Here is a 12625-nt window from a genome sequence, read left to right as displayed (position 1 = left end):
ATTTACTTTGGGACTACGAGGTAGTTCCTCGGGAGATCCCCCTGTACTGCATATTTACTTTGGGACGATAAGGCGGTTCCTTGAAAGATCCCCTTGTACTGCATATTTACTTTGGGACTACGAGGTTATTTCTCGGGAGATCTCCATGTATTGCATATTTACTTTGGGACTACGAGGCGTTTACTCGGGAGATCCCCTCTGTCTTGTATATTTACTTTGGGACTACGAGGTTATTCCTCGGGAGATCTCCATGTATTGCATATTTACTTTGGGACTACGAGGCGTTTACTCGGGAGATCCTCCATGTCGTGCATATTTACATTTGGGACTACGAGGCGGTACCTCGGGAGCGCCCCTGTTGTTACCTCTAATTGTTGAGCTTTATTTTCTGAAGTTTCTCGTTGTTTAAATTTTCTGTCATTTCAAATATTATTATATCTTCTACCTTACTTTTCTTTTAAACAAGTAGGGTTCTGACTTGACCTCTTCACTACTCTACCGAGGTTAGGCTCGTCACTTACTGGTTACCGTTGTGGTGAACTCATACTATACTTCTGCACATTGTTTTGTGCACACTGAGGTTCTTCCTACTAGGCCAGATACTAGTGAGCTGGACTGTACGTAGAGACTTTAAGATATATCTGCCAGAGTCCGCAGACCTCAGAGTCCTTCTCTATCATTATTATGTTGTTTGCCTTATCCTCTTTAGACTTTGATGTATATAGACATTTAGTATTTTCTCTTACAAACTTGTGACTTATTTCTACCGGGTTTTGGGGAGTTGTAATCATTGATTTGCAGTTTTATATTTTTATATCATGTGTTGAGATTGGAGTTGAATTTATTATTTATCTATTTCACAAATTGTTAGGCCTACATAGTCTTAGAAACTAGGTGCCATCACGACATCCTATAGAGGAAAATTGGGCTCGTGACAAGTTGGTATTAGAGCACTAGGTTCATAGGTGTTATGAGTCACAAGCAAGTTTAGCAGAGTCTCGCGGATCGGTACAGAGACGTCTGTACTTATCTTCGGGAGGCTATGGAACTGTTAGGAAAAGCTTCACTTCTTTGATTCCTTATCGTGCGAGATTTTGACTTCGGATGTTAAATTTTTGTCTTTCTATTCTATCACAGATGGTGAGAACATGTATAGCTGGATCGGATGGCCAAACACTCGAGCCCCCTACTAGACTCGCGAGAGGCCGGGGTAGAGGCCGAGGACGTCCATGTGGTGCAGCCAGAGCACCCGCACGTGCTACTACAGAGGATCCACCAGTAGCTCAAGTTGGATGGGAGGCACCTGAGACGCCTGTTACTACACCAGCCCTTTAGGAGACTCTAGCCCAGTTTCTGAGCATGTTCAGCATCTTGGCTCAGGCAAGATTTATACCACTTGCTCCTACCATATCTCATGCCGGGGGAGGAGCATAGACTCCTATCACCGGTACCCCAGAGCAGCGGGTTCAGGTCGACCAGGTTCCAGAGATCATACCTATGTAACCAGTAGCTCCAATTCAGCCCGAGATTAGGGTAGCAACTTCTTAGGCGGATCAGCTCAGGCTCGAGAGGTACAAGAAGTACCACCTTCCTACTTTCAGTGGCTTGGCGTTATAGGATGCCTGGGGTTTTCTTGAGGAGTGCCATTGTATCCTCCGTACTATGGGTGTTGCGGAGACTAGTGGGGTTTCTTTCACTACGTTACAGCTTAAAGGAATGACCTATTAGTGGTGGCGCGCATACGAGTTAGATAGTCCAACTGAGGCAACTTCACTCACTTATACTCAGTTATCAGATATGTTCTTGAGGGAGTATATTCCCTAGAGTCTTAGAGATGCTTGGCGCGCAGAGTTTGAGCGGTTGTGCCAGGGTGCTATGACCGTGTCAAAGTATGTGGTCTGATTAAGTGATTTGGCTAGGCATGCACCAACCTTGGTTGCTACTGTTCGAGAGTGGGTTCGTCAGTTTATTGAGGGCCTCAACCTCAGTATCAGATTGAGCATAGTCCAAGAGTTGGAGATGGATATTACGTACTAGCAGGTAGTAGGGATTGCTAGGAGGTTGGAGGGTATGCTGACTCGGGATAGAGAGGAGAGAGGGTCCAAGAGCTCTCGAGAGTCTGACACTTATAGTGGTACACGTGCCCCAGCGGCAGCTCGTCAGGGCAGGGGTTATATGAGTCGCCTTGTTCATTCAGCACTTCCAGCCTCCAGCGGTGCTCCAACAACTACTAGGCCCCAGGATCCTTATTATGCACCGCCAGTGACTAGTGTGCCTCATGTACGGGGTGCCACAGTACTCATTCCAATCGATCAGGCCCGAGCCAGTCGCAGAAGCCACACCCTCCTAGAGCTTGTTTTAAGTGTGGTGAGGGATTGTCCCAGATTTATGAGGGGTGCACCTCCATAGATTTCTCAGGCACCGCGTGCTCCATTGGGTCCTCAGGCTATGGTTACAGCACCAGCTTCCACCCCACCTGCACAACCAGCTAGAGGTGGAGGTCGGACAGATAGAGGTCAGCCTAGAGGAGGAGGCCGTGCCAGATATTATGCCCTTCCTGCTAGGACAGAGGCAGTTGCATCAGATTCTGTTATCATAGGTTTTGTTCCGGTCTGTCATATAGATGCATCAGTATTATTTGATCCAGGCTCCAGTTATTCCCATGTGTCATTTTATTATACCGTGTATTTGATCCAGGCTTCACTTGTTTATGTATTTACACTCGTGGGTGATTTCATTGTTGTTGACCATGTGTATCGGTTGTGTTTAATTGTTCTTAGTGGTTTTGAGACCAGAGCCAATTTATTATTACTCAGTATAGTGGATTTCGATGCTATTTTGGGCATGGTCTGATTGTCTCCCTATCACGCTATCCTTGATTGTCATTCCAAGATGGTGAGGTACCTTAGATCGTGTTCCTAGTAGGGTTGTCTCATTTCTTAAGACTCGGCAAATGGTTAAGAAGGGGTGTAATGCATATCTGGACTATGTGAGGAATGTTAGTGTTAATACTCCTACCGTCGAGTCTGTTCTGATAGTGAGGGACTATTCAGATGTATTCTCGGCGGATCTTCCGAGTATGCCGACCGACAGTGATATTGACTTTGGCATTGATTTGTTACCGAACACTCATCCCATTTCTATTTCACCTTTTCGTATGGCCCCAGCAGAGTTGAAATAATTAAAGGAACAATTGCAAGAGTTGCTCGATAAGGGCTTCATTCGGCCCAATGTGTCGCCATGTGGTGCTCCTATCTTGTTTGTGAAGGAGAAGGACGGTTCTATGTAGATGTGTATTGATTATCGCCAGTTGAACAAGGTTACAGTGAAGAACAAGTATCCATTTCCATGTATTGATGACCTATTTGATCAGCTTCAGGGTGCTCGAGTGTTCTCTAAGATCGACTTGTGTTCATGCTATCATCAGTTGAAGATTCGGGAGCTAGATATCTCGAAGACTGCTTTCAGGACTTGGTATGGTCACTACGAGTTTCTTGTGATGTCTTTTGGGCTGACCAATGCCCAAGCAGCATTTATGCACTTGATGAATAGTGTATTTCAGCCATATCTTGACTCCTTCATCATTGTGTTTATTGATGACATTCTGGTGTACTCCGGAGTCGGGAGGATCATGAGCAGCACCTAAGGACTGTGCTTCAGCCCTTGAGAGAAAAGAAGTTGTATGTAAAAATTTCGAAGTGTGAATTTTGTCTAGATTCAGTGGTATTTTTGGGTTATGTGGTATCGAGTGAGGGGATCAAGGTAGACCCGAAAAAGATTGAAGCAGTGCAGAGTTGGCCTAGACCGTCCTCAGCTACGGAGATCCGGAGTTTTCTTGGTTTGGCGAGGTACTACCGTCGATTTGTAGAGGGTTTCTCGTCTATTGTTGCACCTATGACCATATTGACCCAGAAGGGTGCTCCATTTAGGTGGACCGAGTATTGTGAGGAGAACTTTCAAAATCTCAAGACTGCTTTGACTACAGCCCTAGTGGTAGTGTTGCCTATTGGATCGAGGTCAAATACGGTGTATTATGATGCGTCGCGCATTGGCCTTGGCACGGTGTTGGTGCAGGATGGTAGGGTGATTGCCTATGCGTCTAGACAATTTAAGGTGCATGAGAAGTATTATCCTGTCCACGACCTCGAGTTAGCATCTATTGTGCATGCTTTGAAGAACTGGTGGCACTATTTGTACGGTGTCTTTTGTGAGGTTTTCACCGATCACCGGAGTCTACAACACCTGTTTAAAGAGAATGATCTTAACTTACGGCAGCGGAGATGGTTGGAGTTGCTTAAATATTATGACATCACCATTCTCTATCATCTCGGGAAGGCCAATGTAGTGGACGATGCCTTAAGTCACAAGGCTGAGAGTTTGGGCAGTTTAGCATATCTATTAGTAGCAGAGAGGCCTTTAGCCTTGGATGTTCAAGCCTTGGCCAACTAGTTTGTTAGATTGGATGTTTCCAAGTCGAGCCGAGTTTTGGCTAGTATGGTTTCTCAATTTTCTCTTTCTGATCGTATCAGGGAGCGTTAGTATGATGACCCCTATCTACTTATCCTTAAGGACACAGTTCAACACGGTGATGCCAAAGAAGTCACTATTATAGATGACGATGTATTACAGATGCAGGGCAGGCTATGTGTGACTAATGTAGATGGTTTGTGCGAGTTGATTCTCCGGGAGGCTCACAATTCGCGGTACTCCATTCCCCCAGGTGCTGCAAAGATATATCGGGATTTGAGGCAGCATTATTGGTGGAGGCGAATGAATAAGGACATAGTGGAATATGTAGTTCGTTGCCTAAATTGTCAGCAGGTGAAGTATGAGCATCAACGACCAGGTGGATTGCTTCAAAAGTTAGATATCATAGAGTGGAAATGGGAGCGGATCACTAAGGATTTCGTTGTTAGGCTCCCATGGACTCATAGGAAGTTCGATGTAGTTTGGGTGATTGTGGATAGATTGACCAAGTCAGCTCATTTCATTCATGTGGTTACTACTTACTCTTCAGAGCAACTAGCTCAGGTTTACATTTACGAGATTGTCAGGCTTCATGGTGTACCGATATTTATCATCTCTGGACGGGGTACGCAGTTTACATCATGGCTACACGAGCAACGTACAACGTGAGTTGGGTACTCGTGTGGATTTGAATACAATATTTCACCCTTAGACGGACGGACAATCCGAGCGCACTATTCATATATTGGAGGATATTATTTGTGCGTGTGTGATTGATTTTGGGGATGCTTGGGATCAGTTCTTACCACTTGCGGAGTTTGCCTACAACAACAGTTATTAGTCGAGCATTCAGATGGTACCGTATGAGGATTTGTATGGTAGATAGTGTTGGTCTCTAGTGGGTTGGTTTGAGTCGGGCGAGGCTAGTCTATTGGGTATAGACTTGGTTCAGGATACCTTGGAGAAAGTTAAATTGATTGAGGATCAACTTCATACAGCCCAGTCCAGGTAGAAGAGTTATGTGGATCGGAAGGTTCGCAACGTTGCATTCATGGTTGGGGAGCGGGTCTTGCTCCGGGTTTCACTCATGAAGGGTGTTATGAGATTCGAAAAGAAGGACAAGTTGAGCCCTAGGTATATCGGGCCTTTTGAGATCCTTGAGAGGGTTGGAGAGGTGGCTTACAGACTTGAACTACCACCTAGTCTCTCTGCAGTTCATCCAGCATTCCATGTTTCCATACTCCGGAAGTATCATGGTGATCCGTCTCATGTTTTAAGACTTCAGCTCAGTCCAATTAGACAAGGATCTATCCTATGTTGAGGAGCCAATGGCCATTTTGGACATGCATGTTCGAAAGTTGAGGTTAAAGAACATCGTTTCTGTGAAGGTTCAGTGGAGGGGTCATCCGGTCGAGGAGGCGACGTGGGAGATCGAGCAAGATATGCGCAGCAGTTATCCTCATCTTTTCACCACTCTAGGTATATCTCTATACTCGTTCGGGGACGAACGTTTATTTTAAGAGAGGAAGATGTAACAACCCGACTGGTCGTTTTGAGAGAACTTGCCCTAAACCCCTATTTATTGCTCCCTATATATTCATTTTTGGGTTTTGTGACGTATCGGGAGGATTTGTTTTTGGTTTCGGAGTGAAATGGGACACATAGTTCCTAACATGGAAGTTTAAGTCGTAAAAATTGACTGTAGTATGAACTATATGAAGACGACTCCGAAATGGAGTTTCGACTGTCCCAATAACTCCGTAGGGTGATTTTGGTATTAGGAGCGTGTTCAGATGATGAATTGGAGGTCCGTAGGTCATTTTAGTGTCAACTGGAGAAAGTTGGAAAATTTGATGATTTTTGGACCTTTTGATAACGGGATCGGATTCAGATTCTCGAAGTTGGAGTAGGTCTGTAATGTCAATTATGACTTGTGTGTAAATTTTGAGGTCAATCAGACTTGATTTGATAGGTTTCGACGTCGGATGTAAAAGTTTGAAGCTTTAAAGTTCATTAGGATTAAATCGATGTGCAATTCACACTTTTAGCGTTGTTTGATATGATCTAAAGGCTCGAATAAGTCCGTATAGGACTTGTTGGTGAGTTTGATTGAGGTCCCGGTTGCCTCGGGTGTATTCTGGATGGTTAACAGATCAAATTTGGACTTGGGAGAATAGCTAAAGGCACCAGCTCTGGTGTAATCACACTTATGCAAGATTTGACCACAGATGCGAGCCCACAAAAGCGGTCCGTTGATAGCAGAAGCGGGCTGGAACAGTGTGGGCAGATGTCGCAAATGCTAGGGAAGTTCCACATCTGCGAGATCGCAGATGCGAAGAAGGCAGCGCAGAAGCGGAAAGGACCTGGCTTGAGGGGGGGGGGCTACGCAGAAACAGCCTTCGTCTCGCAAAAGCGGATTTAGGACCGCAGAAATAGAAGTTCCGCAGATGTGGAAGCGTGTACCGCATGAGCGTGTGAACCACAAATGCGAGTATGTTGTCGATTCTGCGACACCGCAGATGCAGCTAAGTGTTCGCATAAGCGGAAATGCTGGACAGAACACTTAAATGTAAGGATTCGCGATCTTTGCTCATTTTAAATATTTCGAGCTCGGATTTGGCGATTTTTAGAGCATTTTCGAGGGATTTCTTGAGGTAAGTCTCTTGTACTTTTTTTTTATCAATAACCTTATTTCCCCATTGATTTTTTCACCTAAATTGTGTGTGTTTAAGGTGAAATTTGGGAGTTGGAGGCTAGGGATTTGGAGAGTTAAATTTTGGGTTTTGAGTGGCGACTTAGTGTCAGATTTTGGTAAATTTGGTATGGGTGAACTCGATATCGAATGGGTGTTCATATTTTATGACTTTTACCCAATTATGAGACGTGAGCTCGGGTCAACCTTTTGGGGCGATTTTTTCAATTCTTTGCTAAAGTCGTAGATTTATGATTTAAATTAGTTTCTTGTAGTTGTATTAATGTTATGTAATTGCTTTTGGCTAGATTTGGGCCATTTGGAGTCGGAAAATCGAGGGAAAGGAATCCTTATAGATTGATTGAGCGAGATTTAAGGTAAGTGATGTGTCTAACTTTGTGGGGGGAGGGGGGAACTCTACATAGTATTTGTTAGTGTTGTAACAATTTGTGATATGTGAGCGCCGTGTACGCGAGGTGGCGAGTGCGTACACGGGCTAATTGTGGAAATTTCGGTTCTTGCTGAGTTGTTTTCCTTTGAATTCCTTAACTGAGTTGTCTTAGCATATGTAGTGATCATGTTTAGCCTAGTATCACATGTCTACGTGCCTTAACTCTTACTTGCTATTTGTGCAACATGCTTAGTTGAATTACCTGTTTGCGATGACCCAAAATGTTATCTTTAAATTTAATAATTAATTTTGTGTTCTAAGACCTCAAAAAGCACTATTTATCATTCATCAACTTGCATGCGCAGTCCGTAAAATTTTCCTGAAAGTTTTCAGGTAAAAAATGGATTAAAATATGAATTAGAGGTTTAAAACTCAACTGAGTTGATTTTGGTCAACATTTTGAGAAAACGGACTCAGATCCGTATTTTGACAGTTCTGGTAGGTCCGTATCATGAATTGGGACTTGGGCGTATGCTCGGAATCAAATTCTGATGTCCCTAGCCCGAGATATGGAATTTTGATGAAAAATTAAAAGTTTAAGTTCAAATAGTGACCGGATGTCAAATTTTATGCAAACGACCCCGGAATAGAATTTTGATGATTCCAACAGCTCTGTATGGTAATTTTGGAGTTAGGAGCGTGATCGGAATTTTATTTGGAAGTCCGTAGTGAAATTAGGCTTGAAACGGCTAAAATAGGAATTTAAAGTTTGGAAGTTTGACCGGGAAGTTGACTTTTTGATATCGGGGTTGGAATCCAGTTTTGAAAATTTTCACAGTTCCGTTATATCATTTATGACTTGGGTGCAAAATTTGAGGTCAATCGGACTTGATTTGATAGGTTTCGACATCGAATGTATAAGTTGGAAATTCTAAGTTTCATTAAGATTGAATTGGAGCATGATTCGTGATTTTAGCGTTGTTTGATATCATTTGAGGTTTCAAATAAGTTCGTATGATGTTTTAGGACTTGTTGGTGTATTGGATTGAGATCCCGAGGGCCTCGGGTGAGTTTCGAATGGTTAACGGATCAAAAGTGGGTCTTAGCTGCTGCAATTTTTCTGCTGGAAATGCTGTCAAAATCGGGTTGCCTGTCAAAATCGAGGTCCCTGATAAAATCGAGGTTCCTAACAAAATCGAGGTCCCTCACAAATCGAGATCCCTGACAAATCGAGCTCCCTGACAAAATCGAGGTCCCTGACAAATCTGTAAGTTATAAAAACAAGGGACTTCGTCCCATTTGCCTTTTTGACGAATTGGAGCTTGAGGAGAGGCGATTTTGATATGTTTTCAAGAAAAAAATATTTGGGTAAGTGATTCTAACTCGGATTTGGTCATTATACTCGAATACATCATTGTTTTTACCATTTAATTAGTGTTTTGAGATAGAAATTTGGAAAAAATTTAGAAATCTCATAGAAATGAATTTTTGAGATTTCGGTGTCGATCCGGAGTCCGATTGGAGTGAAACTGGTATGGTTGGACTCGTAATTTAATGGGCTATCGGATTTGATAAGTTTCGTCGGATTCCGAGATGTGGGTCCCATGGGCAAATTTTAAACTAATTTCGGATTTTATTGAAAAATGTAATATTTTCTTATGAAATTGATTACTATAATTTTTGTTGACTGTATCGAATTAATTATACTAGATACGAGTCGATCAGAGTCGGAAAAATCGAGGAAAAGGCATAATACTTGGTTAAATTGGAGCAAGTTGAGGTAAGTGACTTGTCTAACCTTGTGTGAGGGAAATTTCCCTAGGATTGATAATTGTAATGTGTGAAAAGTCGTGTACACGAGGTAACGAGTGTGTACACGGGCTAAATATGAAAGATTATATTTTAAATTGTGTAGATCACTGTTGCGTATTAATTAAATTATTTTATTTTGTTATATTCCTCATTATTAATTTAATATTTATATTTTTAAATTTGCTTGACCTTTTCCTGCTAATTATTTTATCTGTTTAATTGAAACTTGATTTCTTTTATTCTGTGCATTATTTGAAGGTTGATTTTCTTTAAATTAAATATTATTAATATGAAGTATTTGACATTTTTAAACTTGATATTAAAGCAACGTATTAAAGATTTTGAAATATTATTTTCCTGAATTATTTACTCCTGAATATTTTTGTAGGCTTTTCGTACTCATTGTGATGGAGCAGTGAGCTCTTTATTGTGGAAAAATATTATTGATGATTTATTTTAGCATGAGTTGTGAGCTCTTTATTGTGGAAAAATATTATTGTTGAATTACTTTGACATGAGCCGTGAGCTCTTTATTGTGAAAAAATATTATTGATGATTTATTTTGTCATGAGCCGTGAGCTCTTTATTGTGGAAAAATATTGTTGTTGAATTATTTTGGCAAGTTAAATTATTTGAACACTTGAGGTGCAAATTGTGATATTGATACGCATGCGGTGAGATAAGGGTGGCTTGATATGCGTGGCTAGTAGAGGGAACTACTAGAAGTCATGTGGTGTGATAAGGATGGCTAAAACGCGGGATGCTATTTCGGAAAAAATATTTTCTTTCAAATAAATTGTGAAGGCTCCCGCGGTGAAGATAAGGAAATGAGATATTGTGAATTTATTTATGATTTGGGACTACGAGACAGTACCTCGGGATTGCCCTTGTCAATATTGATTTATGGCCGCAGTTGCCTTTGATTATTGTGTGATTTTCTTAAAGTTGAAAAGAATTTTGTTTTGTTTTTACGAGGTATTTATTTGCCATTATTTGATGTAATTAAATGTGACATACTACTTGATTCATTTCCATTATCATTTTATCTTTTAATATTGTTTAAACATTTTATCATGCCATTATTTATTCTCCAGTAGGTCCTGACTTGACCTCGTCACTACTCTACCGAGGTTAGGCTTGGCACTTATCGGGTACCGCTGTGGTGTACTCATACTACGCTTCTGCACATATTTTTGTGCAGATCCAGGTACATCTTAAGACCACGCATCAATAAACTAGTTGTACGAGGAGAGTTCAAGGTATATCTGCCAACGCCCGCAGACTCCGTAGTCCCCTTCTATTCTTGTTATGTTTCTTCCTTATTTTCTTTAGACTCTGTTATATAGAGACATCGAGGATAAATTCTTACAAGCTTGTGACTTATTTCTACCGGGTTTCGGGAGTTGAAATTGTTTGAATTATAGTTTAATTATTTCAGATATTTATTATTATTCCGCATTGATAGGCTTACCTAGTCTTAGAGACTAGGTGCCATCACGATATCCTACAGAGAGAATTTGGGGTCGTGACACTGCTTCCCTTGATTTGAATTAAATCTTTAACTGTAAGATTTCTTATTGTAAATCCGTTGTTCCTTCGGTTATTTGTTGCATATTTATTTTGGGACTACGAGGCGGTTCCTCGGGAGATCCCCCTGTACTGCATATTTACTTTGGGCCAACGAGGGGTTTACTCGGGAGATCCCCCATGTCTTGCATATTTACTTTGGGACTACGAGACAATACCTCGGAAAATCCCCCTATCGTGCATATTTACATTTGGGACTACGAGGCGGTATCTAGGGAACGCCCCTGAGCTGTTATTTTCTGATGTTTCTCGTTGTTTAAATTTTTTGTCATTTCAAATATTATTATATATTCTGCCTTATTTTTCTTTTAACCAGTAGGGCCCTGACTTGACCCCGTCACTACTCTACCAATGTTAGGCTCGTCACTTATTGGTTACAGTTGTGGTGTACTCATACTACACTTCTGCATATCTTTTTGTGCATATCGAGGTTCTTCCTATCATGCCAGATACTAATAAGCTAGACTATACGTGGAGACTTCAAGGTATATCTGCTAGCGTCCGCAGACCTCGGAGTCCCACTCTATCCTTAGTATGTTGTTTCCCTTATCCTCAGACTTTGATGTATGATGACATTTAATATTTTCTTTTAAAAGTTTGTGACTTATTTCTATCGGGTTTTGGGGAGTTGTAATCATTGATTTGCAGTTTTATATTTATATATCATGTGTTGAGATTGAAGTTGAGTTTATTATTCATCTATTCCACAAATTGTTAGGCTTACCTAGTCTTAGAGACTAGGTGCTATCACGACATCCTATAAAGGAAAATTGGGGTCGTGACACAAGTCGATAATGAGACCAGTGTAATATCGACAAAGCAAAACGGTTGAGAAAGATAATGAGACCAGTGTAATATCGACAAAGCAAAACGGTTGAGAAAGTAATATAATTGTAGCTAAATGTATTCTTTTCATTGTTAAGATTCTTTCATATATGTGCTTTTCTATTTTAAGTAGGTTTTTATTTGTTTACTTGAATACGAATAAAAGTCTTACAATACACATCGTAATAAATAAAAATCCTAAAGAATCCTACATCTAAAGGAATCAAAAACCAATGGAAAAAAAACATAAGGAAAGAATCCCAAACAATATAAATTCTAAAGATTCCTAAACCTAAAAGCAAGCACACGATATTTTTTTATTTCACCCACAAGAAAAAAATAGTGATAACAATTACAAGTATATCCAACATATAATGTACTTATGAAGGATAAAAAAGGCGAAGGATATTTCGATAGGGGTTTCGTGCTTTTAATATAGTATAGATATAGATATATACTAGTGTTAGGATATTAATCTTATAAAGTTATGATTTAATAAATTAAATTATTTTAATAAATATTAGCTATTATTTTATTATTTCATGTAGTGTACAGAAAAATAACAAAATCTATACAAAACCAAAGAATACACATTAAATAATAATCAAATAAATTATTTATTCCTTATTACTCTTTATTATTATTATTATTATTATTATTATTATTATTATTATTATTATTAAATTAGCAAGTACTTAGTACTATGCATTTACTAATATGACTTTTTATTAACTTGTCAATTATTTTTATATTTTGAAATTACTTCTCTCTTTTTATAATATAGATATATGTTTTAATAATCTAGGAATATATTTTTTAAAAACTTATGTTATACTGTTCAAAATTCTTCA

This window comes from Nicotiana tomentosiformis, chromosome 8, assembly GCF_000390325.3.
Source record: "Nicotiana tomentosiformis chromosome 8, ASM39032v3, whole genome shotgun sequence".
NCBI classification, from domain to species: domain Eukaryota; kingdom Viridiplantae; phylum Streptophyta; class Magnoliopsida; order Solanales; family Solanaceae; genus Nicotiana; species Nicotiana tomentosiformis.
This window is presented reverse-complemented; position numbering follows the sequence as displayed.